Here is a 13,881-nt window from a genome sequence, read left to right on the forward strand (position 1 = left end):
TTGTATGCCAAACCTGCCTGCGACTTTCTTTAGACGATGGGAGACCCCATGCAGATATGAATTGGGAACAACCTTTTTGTGGTCTGAACTTTCCTGGGCTTTTTGGCAACCCCCTTTGATCTTCACCAAGAGCCTCTCCGCCAGACGCGCGAGGCTCTCTACCGGAAAGCCAGCCTCTTTGAGCCTAGAAACCTGTGCGTAGAAGCTTTCCTCTACCAAGTGTTGGCAGGACTTCTTCAACGATTACCCAAGGCATGACATTGCTATGCCATCTTTAACAAGCCTCGAATGACCAGACTCGTGGCTCAGAAGGGGCTTCTGAGATCGTGGTGCATATTTCCAACACACGTGATCTTCCCTAAAGAACATATTGATGTCTAGAAACTGTATATGTCGACTATCTGGCAACTCAAAGGTAAATTTCAAGCCTTGTCCCTTTTCCTTAAGAAGTTTCAACACGTCTACCGAGGTTCTCATGTCACTCCCTTCTCTAGTGAACACCAGGTAGTCGTCCACATACCGGAATACTTTGGTTGCTAGAAGCTTGATATCTTCTTCGAGGGCCCTGTCCACCATCCCAAGGAATATTTCGCTGAGGATTGGGGCAACTCTGGAACCTATACACACCCCCGACCGTTGAACGAAGCACCGATCGTCCCACTTCACGAAGGTCGATGCCAGATAAAAGGAAAGCAGTTCAAGAAAACTGTCAACAGCGACACCACTGGCATTCTTTTCTTCTTTCTTTTCTTGTCCCTTGTAGTTCGCGCTGTTCACATCATGAATATCTACCAACTCGCCCAACTGAACGTTTTGTTAAACCATATCTGCTTTTGCAGCCATGTCTGGAATCCTGGGCCAGCCGCAAGACGACGTCGTCAGTAAGGAGAAAACCAGCGAAAAGGACGCGTTCACATAACGCTGGAAACACAACTGAAAATTCTCTACTTCATGAATCGCCAACATTAGGACAGGGCGCACATGCGCGAGAGCAACCACAAACGTTAACAAAAACAACAAACACGAAATTGATAAGCGATCAAAGAAAGCGTGTGGCAACCTATGTCCCATTCATGAAACTGTACTCTTTTGCCGTGAACCTAACAGAGCTGTCGCTGACGCATTCAGTTCCTAACTGCTTGATTTTGAAGGCTTCTAAGATTTCTCGTTCTATCTGCGTTTTGCCGCGGCCAATGGTTCTTACATTATGGAACAAAGGGGTGCAGTCTTTGCAGTGGTTGCAATGTCGTGGCAGATTTGCTGTGTTGCCTGGCTTCAGCGAAGTGCGGGGCTGCCTCATACGGTCGTTGACGCATTGACCAGTTTGACCTATGTAGGCCTTGCCACAGGACAGTGGGAGCGAGTAAACAACATCGGCTGTGCATTTAGTGAACATGCTCTGGTGCTTGACATTGCATTTCTTTTTTGTCATAATGTTAGAGATACGTGAACAAACCGACGATAGTATGGTGGGCGCAGAAAAGACAACGTTAACACCAATAAAAACTGATGGGCGCGTTGGTCTGACATGATTTCTTGTGAAACAGCGCAACGGCACAAGGCCAGATGAAAAGAAAGGACGAAACAGCAGCGCTGTGTTTCGTCCTTTCTTGTCCTCTGGCCTTGTGCCGTTGCGCTGTTTCACAAGAAAACGTTAACACCGTATTTCATGGCTACCTTCTTAACGTTATGTGACACTTTATGCAGGTATGGCATTACAGCGGGTCTTAATTCTTCACTAGGCGTTTCATCTCTTTTGTACTGTGAATTTAACTTGCTGGTCGAGGTCTCAGCAATAGAAACGAGGACGTCGTCAGGGTAGCCCGCTGTCCTCAAGCGGTCAAGCTGCCCTAAGAAACTCTTTTGCATATTGTGTGTACAAGACCTGCGCAGAGCATTACCGAGGCAAAGGTTGGCAATGCCTCTGTTCACAAGGCCGGCCGCGGTGGCTCAGTGGTTACGGCGCTCGGCTGCAGACCCGAAAGACGCGGGTTCGATCCCGGCCGCGGCGGCTGAATTTCGTGAAGGCGAAATTCTAGAGGCCCGTGTGCTGTGCGATGTCAGTGCACGTTAAAGAACCCCAGGTGGTCCAAGTTTCCGGAGCCCTTCACTACGGCGTCCCTCATAGCCTCAGTTGCTTTGGGACGTTAAACGCCCAATAAACTAAACTAACTCTCTTCACAAGTTTTGAATATGAGGAGGAGTAGGGCAGCAGGCTTTTCTTGGTACGTGGAAAGTAGCTCCAGCAAGCATGGGTCTCTTCAGAGAAAGCGAGAGTCAAATCTAAAAACCTAATTGAGTCATCAAGGGGCACCTCATGAGTAAAACTCAAGTCAGGACAGGTATCGGTAAAAAAGGTCAAAATGTCATTTGAGGCCGCCTCAACATTGTCACGGGAAGTTAATTTCAAGAAAATTAAGAAATCGTCCACATACCTTGTGGGGATCCATGTTGCCCCTCGCCCGCCGGATGCACCCTTCTCTCTCTCGTGGCCTGCCGCGGCTCTTCCTCTGGAGGCGCGGCGGCGGGGGGAGCGGAGGGGAGGTGCCCGCGACTACGCGTCGTCACGTGGGCAGCCCTCCTTACCCACCCCTCTCTCGGTTTCGGCGGCCGCGCGGGCCGCGCGCACGGGAGAGTCTGATGGAGAGTTGACAGCGAGCCTTGAGAGAGAGCGGACGCGACACCAGCGGCGGCCCAGGTGACCTGAACTGCTCTGTGCCTGTCTCCCGTGCCTGTGACCTGTGCCTGTTGCCTGCCGCTGCTGCCTGCGCGCGACCGAGGAAATACATTGGGAGATCCCAATTAAAGGTTTTGCCTGCGGGCTTATTCCTCGGAGGTGTGTTCTTCGCGGCCACAGGTGTGGTCGAGCTAGCGGAGTGGCGTTGGCCCTAAGTTCAGGGTCCAAACCGTGCCAGTAACCCCACATTTTGGCGCACCAACGTGGGGCCCCTCTGGAGTTCCAGGTGGGGTGCTAGCTCACGAAGAACAGCATGACCAGCCCGCGCTACGGGCTGCCGGACCTAATGATGTTGGCTGATGTATGCGGCGAAGCACGGGAGATCTCGAGCATCGTTTCCGTGGCCACATCTAAACCGACCGCGGATGCGGTAGCGCAAGGTCGGTCGGGCGCTATGCATGAAGCCGCAGGCGCGGCTGGCGTCCGAAATATTGCGCCAGGAGTTCCTGGTGAATACTCCGAGCTGGAGCAGCCAGATGGCTGTAGCTACAGGAGTTCCGTTCTGCTGAACGTGTCCCCAGGCGCTCCCGCAGATGCGGGTCGCGCAACTGGTTACGCGCCGGGAGATCCCGGCCAGCAAGGAAAGCCAAAGTCCGGTGTCAGTGGCTTCCAAACGCTCCGCTACGTTTCAGGCGCGTCCGCAGATGCGGTTCGCAAAGCGAGTTTCCACCCAGGAGATCGTGGCGTCGGCTACTCGCTCCTTTCAACTCCTGCGCACGCATTCAGTCCAGGTGGTCTAACTGCGTCGATGCCCGCAGATGCGGGCAGCGCTCCCCGCCAGATGGCAGAGGGTGACGCAGCGCACCTTGCTCCGGGAGGTCCCGAGCACCACTACAAGCCACCGCCAATTGGCGAAGGCAACCCTTTTCCCGCCTCAGACAAAAGCTGGCCAGTTGGCCCCGCTCTAACTACGCCCGCAAATGTGGGACGCGCACCCAGCCAGGCGGCTGAAGAGCGCGCAGTGTGTCCGGCGGAAGGAGAGAACATCGCAAACGTCCTCGCAAACGCTTTGCAGCAGATGTTGCAATTAGCGCGCTCGCCCGGCCGTCGGATTGGAGTGCCGATACCGAATTACAGTGGCTACAGCGACAAGCAAAGTGCGAATGACTTTCTGCTGGCCCTGCGCCGGTACGAGCTAGCGAGTGACCTGAGCGAGAGCGAGATTCTGAGACGAGTTCTCCCCGTCGCACTCGTTGATCAAGCCGCCCGGTGGTACCAGTTGGTTGTCCACACAGCAGGCAACATGGCTGATTTCCGACGCTTGTTCAGGGAGGAGTTCCTTCCATACGATTACAAGCTGCGTATGCGACGAGAGCTTGAACTGCGGACACAGGCCCCGGATGAATCGCTTGTCGAGTTCGTACGAGCGATGCAAGAGCTGTATGAATATGCAGACCCAGGAGCTCAGAGTTCGGAGCGAGTGGAACGTGTCATCCGGCAAAGCCATCCGACATTTTCCCTCTACTTGAGGAGCTGCAGATGCAGCGATTTGAACGAGCTTGCCGTTGAAGCGCGCCGAGTCCAGGCTCAAATTTCAGCGGCCCGTAAATACCGGCCCCCACCGCCGGCTGAGGAGTGCCTCGAGCCAAGGTGTGCCTGGAGCGGCGCTGCAGCGTTAAGGGGTGAGATCACTCCCATGGCAGGTGCGTTCACGAACGAGCGGATGCCGTTCGCAATATCGGATCGTGCTCTGGATCCCTACAGGTACGGGCTGCGGAGTGCTGATACACAACCCCCGGAGATCTGCGGGGTACCGCGACAAAAGCCCACACCTGCTCAGAAAGCACCCACGGAGATCCGTGTACGGCTGGATGGCCGAGGTGCCACTGAGACCCCCCGAGCGTCGCAGCGGGAAGCATGGAGATCTGTGCGCTGCTTTAATTGTGGCCAGAGTGGTCACATAGCCAGAAACTGCCCCTCGAGATCGGGAAACGAGGCAGGCCGCCGGTAGCAGCACCGGCGGAGGCTACCAACGCTCGGGAGCCCATCCCCGTCATGTCCGCGTTCAAAGTTGGAGAACCAACTAACACGCCTGCGCCTTTCATGGACCTCTCAGTTGCGGGGAGTACCTTTAAGGCGTTGCTGGACACGGGGGCAAGCATCTCGCTAATAGGAGACGAGGTCGTTTCCCAGCTCCGGTGGAGATCCGTTCGGTTGCGACAGCGAAGGACGCCACTCCAGCTAGCTAGCGGAGAGGTGCGGTCCTGTGGTGACGTTCGCCTCGCAGTGCGCTGGGATCAGCGTGTGCGCAGAATGCGTTTCGTTCACCTGCCTGGTCTCACAGTGCCAGTTATTCTAGGCCACAGTGCCAGTTATTCTAGGCCGAGAGTTCTTGGCGAAAACTGGACTGGTTGTAGACATCGCCTGTGGCGGATATCGGGAGAACCCGCGCGCCCCACTGAGGCCCTTTGTCGACCCGCCGACTGCAACGAGATCGTTGTCAGAACGCACGGCCGACACGCCCGCGGAGGAGCGAAATACCTCCCACGAGCAAAGCCCGCACCGCCAAATGCCGGGATCGGCAGCAGCGGCCCGCTCCAATGCGCCCTCTCCGAGGTCGGAGAAGGGAAAGCAGGCTGTACCGACAGATGTCGGCGAGCTAAGAGACAGCGGGTTTCCCCGCCCAATGCCGAGATCGGCAGCGGCGGCCTGTCAGCACGGTTTTCCTCCGAGATCGGGGGCGAAAATGCACAACTTACTGGCAGATGCCGGTGCGCTGACACAGCTCGAACGTGACCGCCTCTTGTCGTTGTTGGATGACTTTGACAAGATATTCACGGACCAGCCGGGATGCAGTAGTTTGGTGCAGCACCGCATAGATACGAGTGACGCGCTGCCCTGGAAATGTAACCCAAGGCCCGTCAGTGCTGCCAGACGGCAAGCTATCGACGAGGCGCTCCAGGAGTTGCTCGATGCTGGTCTCATATGCCGCTCTTCCAGTCCCTGGGGGTTCCCAGTGGTTCTTGTGCCGAAGAAAGATCGCACGTGGCGCTTGTGCGTTGACTATCGGCGGCTGAATGCGGTCACAAAGAAAGATGCGTACCCCTTCCCGAGAATAGACGAGGTCGTCTCAAATCTCGGCGGCGCTAAGTTCTTCTCGATTCTTGACGCAAGCAAGGGGTACCTGCAGGTCGAAATGCGACCGGGCGATGAGTGCAAAACGGCCTTCACGTGTCACAGAGGTCTGTTTCACTTCACGAGAATGCCTTTCGGTTTGTCCGGAGCTCCGAGCACATTCCAAATGCTGATGGACCGTGTACTCGGAGACGCCAGATGGCATCACGCTCTCGCATACCTGGACGATGTGATCGTCTACTCTCAAACTTTCGAGGAGCACCTCGATCACCTGAGAGATGTCCTGGGAAATCTCAGGGCGGCTGGCATCACGCTCAATCCCGCAAAGGTGCAAATCTGCCAGGCTCAGGTGAGCTTGCTTGGATATCGAGTAAAACGGGGACAGGTGTCTCCTGATCCAGAGAAGCTTCGGGGGATCCTGGAGTTTCCTGAGCCTAAAGATGTGAGCGGTGTTCGCCGTTATCTTGGCATGGTGGGATACTATCGCCATTTCATTCCTAACTGTGTGGGACTGCAAGCGCCCTTGGCAAGATTGCTAAGAAAGTCTTCTCCGTGGATATGGGGAGACGAGCAGGAAAAGAGCTTTCATCAGCTCTCGCACGCTATCGCTGAGACGGCGGCTTTGAAGCTGCCCGACCTGAACCGCCCATTTGTTATCCAGACAGATGACTGTGATATCGGGGTGGGAGCAGTACTCCTTCAGATGGAGGGGCATGAACTCCTACCTGTGGCATTTGCGAGCCGCGCCCTGACGCCGGCAGAACGCAATTACTCAGCGACAGAAAAGGAATGCCTGGCCATCATCTACGCACTTCGAAGGTTCGAGATGTACGTAGAGGGAACAAAGTTCACGGTCGAGACCGACCATATGGCCTTAACCTGGCTGAAACGCCTGCGTGAGCCCAGCGGGAGGCTTGCGCGATGGGCCCTGACACTGCAACGCTTCGAGTTCGAAGTGCGTTACCGCAAAGGCACTGCAAATGTAGTCGCCGATGCGCTGTCACGGGCGCCGGTCACTGACACCCAACCGGCCAGCCAGGACGAGGAGGAGGCAGAGTGGCAACTGTCTCCCCCTCTGCGGAAGGAGCTCGTTGCGGGGAGTGCCCCGTTTTCGAAGCCCCGAGAGCACATGCACCTCGTTGGAGCGGGGATCCCTCTCGAGGTGGCGTTGAGCAGAGAAGAGCTTGTCAAGGCTCAGCAGGAAGACTCATTCTGTCAGGAGTTGATCAATAGTCTTAGTGAAGAGACAGACACTCCGACGAGTCAGGCCAAATTGCGCTGTGAAGCCACTGGTAGTGTGGTTGGCGCTAACTCTAGTGTCGCTGGTATTGCGGCGAGTGAGTTGGAGAACTTCCTGCTGGACCGTGATGGAGCTTTGCTAAAATACGTGCCAGGCAAAGAAGCCTCGGATGAGAGTTTCAAAGCCGTTATTCCGCGCAAACTGCGGCGCGCCGCTATGCGGCACTATCACGACGCAGACGGTCACGGGAGCGCTCCAAAGACATGGCAGAAGCTTTGTCGGTTTGCTACCTGGCCGGGAATGAAGGCTGACGTATGTAGATATGTACGAACATGCCACGTCTGCCAAGAGAGAGAGCCTAGAGGTGGAAAGCCACCTGGCTTACTCCAACCCATCCTAAGCACCAAGCCCTGGGAGATCCTGGCGTGCGATTTGATGGGGTCGCTGCGAAAAGCGACTGCCCGGGAGATCCTGGCAAAGCTGTGTGAAGTGTTTTGCCGCTACGGCTTCCCAAAGCGGCTGATCACTGACAATGCCACGTATTTCACATCGAAAGTTTTCCGTGATACGTGTGCAGCAATGGGTGTCCGGCAGCAGAAAACCACGTGCTACCATCCCCAGTCCAATGTGAGCGAGCGCCGAAATCGAGATATCAAGCCGCTCCTGGGCGCATATGCGAGATCGCACAATGATTGGGATGAGCACTTGGACGCTATCTCCTTCGCTCTGCGCACGAGCACAAATCGCTCGACCGGCTTCACGCCGTCTTTTCTCATGTTTGGCAGGGAGCTGAACACGCCTATGGACACAATTCGGATGGAAGGGTCGGAGAGTGTCCGCGAAGTCACGGCAGATGTTGACGACTACGCAAGGCGATTGCGCGAGCGTTTCGCAAATGCCATTAAGGAGGCGAACCGCAGCCGCGCGAAGGCCAGGGCAAGTCAAAAGGCCACTTATGATCGCGCACACAGAGACGTGGACTTTCAGATGGGAGACCTCGTTCTCAAGCGCAATCACGCACTCAGCGATGCAACCGCAGGTTTCGCGGCCAGTCTAGCGCCCAAATGGGTGGGACCCTTCCTGATCGCTGAGAAGCTTTCGCGGCTCAACTACCGGCTGAAAGACCCGAGATCGGGCCGAATCAGCGGACCCATTCACGTGGGAGAGCTGAAACAGTACTTCCAGAGGGAGGTTGCTGTGGAAGCAGAAACGCCACCCGCGCAGGATTGTGCAGAGGCGAGCGAAGCCCAGAGAGATCTCTACAGGCATCGCTATAATACCCGAAGCCAGCGAGCTCGCTGGGGCAACGGGAGAATGCCGAAAGCGTGAGATCACGCACACGGCGGCGTCGGTTGCCAAAACAGCTCGAGATCGAGCAAACGGCGAAGGAACGCCAGACGCGCGAGATCGCGCACGGTGGACCTCATGCAAGGAGATCCTTGCCCCCGACGTCACAATATCCGAACTGGGCGAGATCGCCGAATGTGACCCATGCCGACCACGGCAAAGCCTGGTGCGAGAGGTCTCGTGCCCACCCTGCCTGTGTGGATACACAAGCCGGTGTAGTTCCTGTGCCCGGAACACTGCAAGACGCCCGCTCGGAGGAGCTGAGCCCCCTCCGGCTGCCCTGATTTACGGCCCTGGCTTCAGCGACGGCACGGAGAGCGGCGCGCGGCTGGGGTCGAGCCGCCGAACTTCGCCCCCACACCATCGCACGGGGCCTCGGCGGCGGTTCCGGAACAGCGCGGGGCGAGCTGACGATGGGCGGCCTGAATGCGGAGCAGGCCGGCTTTCGCGGGCGCCATCCTGGTCTGGCCCGCGCCCCAGGCGCAGAGCTACCATCCCGGGGCCCAGTCTCCGGAAAGGCGACATGGACCTGCTGATCCGCCGAGTTCGCTTCAGCGGGTGGAGGTCACTATTGAGAGAGGGAGGGTGTGGGGATCCATGTTGCCCTTCGCCCGCCGGATGCACCCTTCTCTCTCTCGTGGCCTGCCGCGGCTCTTCCTCTGGAGGCGCGGCGGCGGGGGGAACGGAGGGGAGGTGCCCGCGACTACGCGTCGTCACGTGGGCAGCCCTCCTTACCCACCCCTCTCTCGGTTTCGGCGGCCGTGCGGGCCGCGCGCACGGGAGAGTCTGATGGAGAGTTGACAGCGAGCCTTGAGAGAGAGCGGACGCGACACCAGCGGCGGCCCAGGTGACCTGAACTGCTCTGTGCCTGTCTCCCGTGCCTGTGACCTGTGCCTGTTGCCTGCCGCTGCTGCCTGCGCGCGACCGAGGAAATACATTGGGAGATCCCAATTAAAGGTTTTGCCTGCGGGCTTATTCCTCGGAGGTGTGTTCTTCGCGGCCACAGGTGTGGTCGAGCTAGCGGAGTGGCGTTGGCCCTGAGTTCAGGGTCCAAACCGTGCCAGTAACCCCACAACCTAAACACTTTCATTACTCGATCGTCAATAAGCGTGTCATGCAACACATTGCCAAAATGAGATAAAAATATGTGGCACAAAATAGGAGCTACACACGAGCCAATTGGAACGCCCTGCTTCTGTATGCACCTGCAGTTTTCATGTTCTACCACCGTGGAAGAAAGGTAGCAAGTCAAAAGTTGCCTGGCTGCACTTCGCTGCAGCCAGGCAACACAGCAAATCTGCCACGACATTGCAACCACTGCAAAGACTGCACCCCTTTGTTCCATAATGTAAGAATCATTGGCCGCGGCAAAACGCAGATAAAACGAGAAATCTTAGAAGCCTTCAAAATCAAGCAGTTAGGAACTGAATGAGACAGCGACAGCTCTGTTAGGTTCACGGCAAAAGAGTATAGTTTCATGAATGGAACATAGGTTGCCACGCGCTTTCTTCGATCGCTTAATCTATTTCGTGTTTGTTATTTTTGTTAACGTTTGTGGTTGCTCTCGCGCATGTGCGCCCTGTCATGATGTTGACGATTCATCAAGTAAAGAATTTTCATTTGTGTTTACAGCGTTGTCCTGTGTACTTCTCCTTGTGAAAGCGTCCTTTCCGCTGGTTTTCCGCTTACCATGCACCAGCTGGCCCAACAAGCTACGCTTCTTAAATACGACGTCGTCAGTTCGGTTCTGCAATTCGTTGAACTGCCGATACTGCTGATACCAACGCGACCACTTGGGGGCGTTTCCAGAGATTCTGTGGGCTACATAAACGGCTGGACGGCGAGTGCTATCCGCATTTCGGCAGCAGTGCACCTCGAGAACGCATCTAAACTTATCTGCTTTTGCAGGTAAGGGAAATCAATATCGTATTTCTGTTTACTTATCTTTGTGCACTACTACCGAAATGAAGTGAAATTTAATGCTTGTGAACGCTGTGCATGTCGCGTGTAGTGTATTAGCCAAGGCTAAAAAGGCTCTTGAAGATCTTCGCACTGAGCTGTTTGAGGAACTTGAAAAGATAAAAGAAGCATTAAATGAAATCAAGACATTGAAACAAGACACTGCAGACATTAAGAACCTAAGACAAGAAATCCAGCAAGTCTTAAAAGACAACAGGGCTCTTAAAGCTGAACATGGTCTACTGACAGAAAAAATTGAGGAACTTCAGCGCTATCATCAGTCCGATATTTTGGAAATCAAAGGTATTCCTTTTGATGCGGAACTAGTGAAAACAGTAAGGAAAATTGTTGAACTTCTGAAAGAAGAAATCGATGAAAGGGATATTGATGTCTGCCACAAAGTCCCTACTTCTAGACATAACGAGACAAACCTCATTGTCTGCTTTGTGCAACGCCTTTCTCGTCAAAGCATGGAAAACAAAAATTGACGCAAAAGCACTTGTGTTTGAAGAAACAGAAGATATCTATGTCAACGAACATCTGACAAGGAAGGCAAAACAACTGTTAGGGGCTGCTAAGAAAAATAAAAAGGACATAGGATGGAAGTATGTGTGGACAGCCCGAGGAAAAGTGCTAGCTCGACAAGATGACACGTCGACTATTGTCCACATTGCCTGTACTGCAGACCTAGATCAAATGACAGGTTAGATGACTTGAACACGAGCGGCATGGATGACTAAGGAAAATAGACTCTGTAAACAACTTTCAGTGTTGTTATTATGATTACAGAACACTTTGTCAGACTTACTTAGACTTTAATAGGTTCCTTTCTATAATATACATATAAACACTAGTAGCATGGGAAACAAACAAGACAGCATACATGATTTAATTGTACACACTAGATCTCGCTTTGACATATTGTTCTCGGATAAATGGCTAACCGAACGCGATAGTCCCATTCAGGTTAAAGATTATGTATGCCACCTAAGATACAGAGCCATCAGCCGTGGTGGGGGCGTGGCAGCATACATATGTAAGAAAGACTACAAAACACGAAGTCATCCCTGAATTTTCCCTGATATATCAGAATGTGTAATGCCTCTTACTTCGCTTAAACGGGGCCTTAGCCGCAGTGTTGTACAGACCGCCATGTGGGAGCAGAATCCAGTTCTTTTCTTTCCTTGAGGACCTGTTGACGTATCTGCATAAATCCGGCAAGGCGTTTGCAGTTCAAGGTGACATTAATATAGATATGTTGATCGATGACACGTGTTCAAGACAGCTTAACCTCTTAATAAACTCTTACGCATGTTAAAACGCAATCACTATACCCACACGTAACACCCAGCATAGTTCCACTTTGATAGACTTGTGTATCACAAATCTACATCCCCCAAACTCGTCAGCCGGCGGTATGTCTGTAGACATTAGTGACCATTTACCAGTTTTTTTCTTCATACCGCAACATAATAGCATAGGTAGAAGAGGTTTTTGTTATTACCGCCGCATAAATTCACGTTCACTGGAACATTTTCGCATCCTTATTGAAAATGTCAATTGGGTATCGGTAATAAATGAGTCAAACCCAAATGATGCTTACAAAAAAAATTTATTTATTTTATTACGTGCTACGAAAGAGCTTTCCCTATGCAAACAAAGGCTAGCCAGGATAAATAAGTAAGGAAACCATGGATAAATGTCACACTGTAAAGGAAAATATAAGAGAGGAATAAAATGTTCCTTTCATTTATAAAGAGTCGCGATGAGAGTGAACTTGTTCGCTACAAGAAATTTCGCAATAAGGTTAATACAGAAATAAAAACGGCCAAACTTAAATACTATGAGGAACTGTTTACGCGTATTTTTAATGATCCGAGAAAAATCTGGCATCAAGTGAGAAACTTAACTGGTAAAAATGGGCAGGAACACATATTGAATGTTACACTAAATGACCATAGTCTGAATGCTAAAGATTCAATAGTAGCGCTGAATCAACATTTTATCAGTTGTGGAAATTACGTTTGCAGTCATCATCAGCATACTCTTTCTACTGCCCCGCCAAGTGAAAGCGTGGTAAACTCGCTTATATTGTCCCCTACCTCCCCTCATGAAGTCAGCAAAATAACTGGTAAACTAAATGTTTCTGCCTCTGGCTTTGGTGATATAAAAGCTGTCCCCACAAAACATGTAGCTGACATTATTTAACCAGTTTTAACTCACATTAATAATTGTATGCTTGAGCCGGGAATATTTCCTGAAAGCCTTAAGATAGCTAGAGTAAGTCCTATTCATAAACGTGGGAATGATAGCTCAGTAAATAACTTCAGGCCCATACCTGTCCTTCCAATTTTTTCAAAAGTGTTCGAAACTATCATAAATTTAAGATTAATAAGCTTCATACATAAATAAACTATAATGAGCGATGCTTAGTACGGTTTCCAGAAGAACAAATCATGTGAACTCGCACTACTCAACGTCAAGCAAGAAATAATAAAGAACATCGAAAATCGTTTATACACGGTTGGCTTATTTCAAGATCATTGTAAAGCATTCGACTCCGTTAATCATGACATTCTTTTATGTAAACTGCAAAGGTATGAAATACGAGGGAATACGCACATACTCTTAGAGAGCTACTTGACCAAACGGTATCAATATGTGTCTTAATAAACTGTCCTCGCCACTATCAGTAGTTCTAAATGGTATTCCTCAAGGATCGATACTGGGGCCTTTATTATTTAATCTGTACGTAAGTGATCGTCCATTAATACCTTCTTCACCTCGAATAGTCATGTATGCAAATGACACAAACCTATCCTTTTCAAATGCGCCAATGCCTCACTTAGAAAAAACAGTACGGAACCCATGGAGAACATTGAATTTGATCAGCGAGGAATTGTGTCGCTCTTAGAACGCTTAAAAGATAACAGTGCCACCGGTCCGGACGGCTTACCCACGATCCTGCTCTCTTCTTGTGCTTTTGCGTTGTCAAGGTACCTTCAAATTCTTTTCACAAAGTCATTACAGGAAGGCTCCTTGCCTGATGAATGGAAGCTTGCTAATGTTGTACCTATACATAAATCGGGACCTAGGAATGTTGTTTCAAATTATCGACCAGTGTCCTTGACCAGTGTATTATGCAAAGTTTTAGAGCATGTGTTTTATACTAGTATTATGAATCATCTTAGTATACATTCATTATTAAATACTAATCAACATGGCTTTCGCAGTGGTTACTCGTGTGTCACCCAGCTTACCGAATTTGTACATGACCTGTCAAGTGCTTTAGATAAGGGATATTCTGTTGACTGTATTTTTCTAGATTTTAGGAAGGCCTTTGACGTTGTATCACATGCCTTATTAATACAAAAATTATACTGGTACAACATAAATGAGAACGTTATTAGGTGGATAAAGGAATATTTGAGCGTTAGGCGTCAATGTGTTGTTGTCAACGGGAAACAATCGCATGAGGTGGCTGTAACATCAGGGGTGCCTCAGGGATCCGTCTTGGGCCCAT

The 13,881-nt window shown here is 51.7% G+C and overlaps 1 pseudogene; it reads left to right on the plus strand.

Annotated features, from left to right (window-relative positions):
- The first annotated feature begins 841 nt into the window (after positions 1-841).
- LOC149325727 (uncharacterized) overlaps positions 842-13,881 on the plus strand; it is a 47,058-nt pseudogene continuing 34,018 nt past the window's right edge.

Source organism: Amblyomma mixtum, chromosome 10, assembly GCF_055824585.1.
Source record: "Amblyomma mixtum isolate Tamu chromosome 10, ASM5582458v1, whole genome shotgun sequence".
NCBI classification, from domain to species: Eukaryota; Metazoa; Arthropoda; class Arachnida; order Ixodida; family Ixodidae; genus Amblyomma; species Amblyomma mixtum.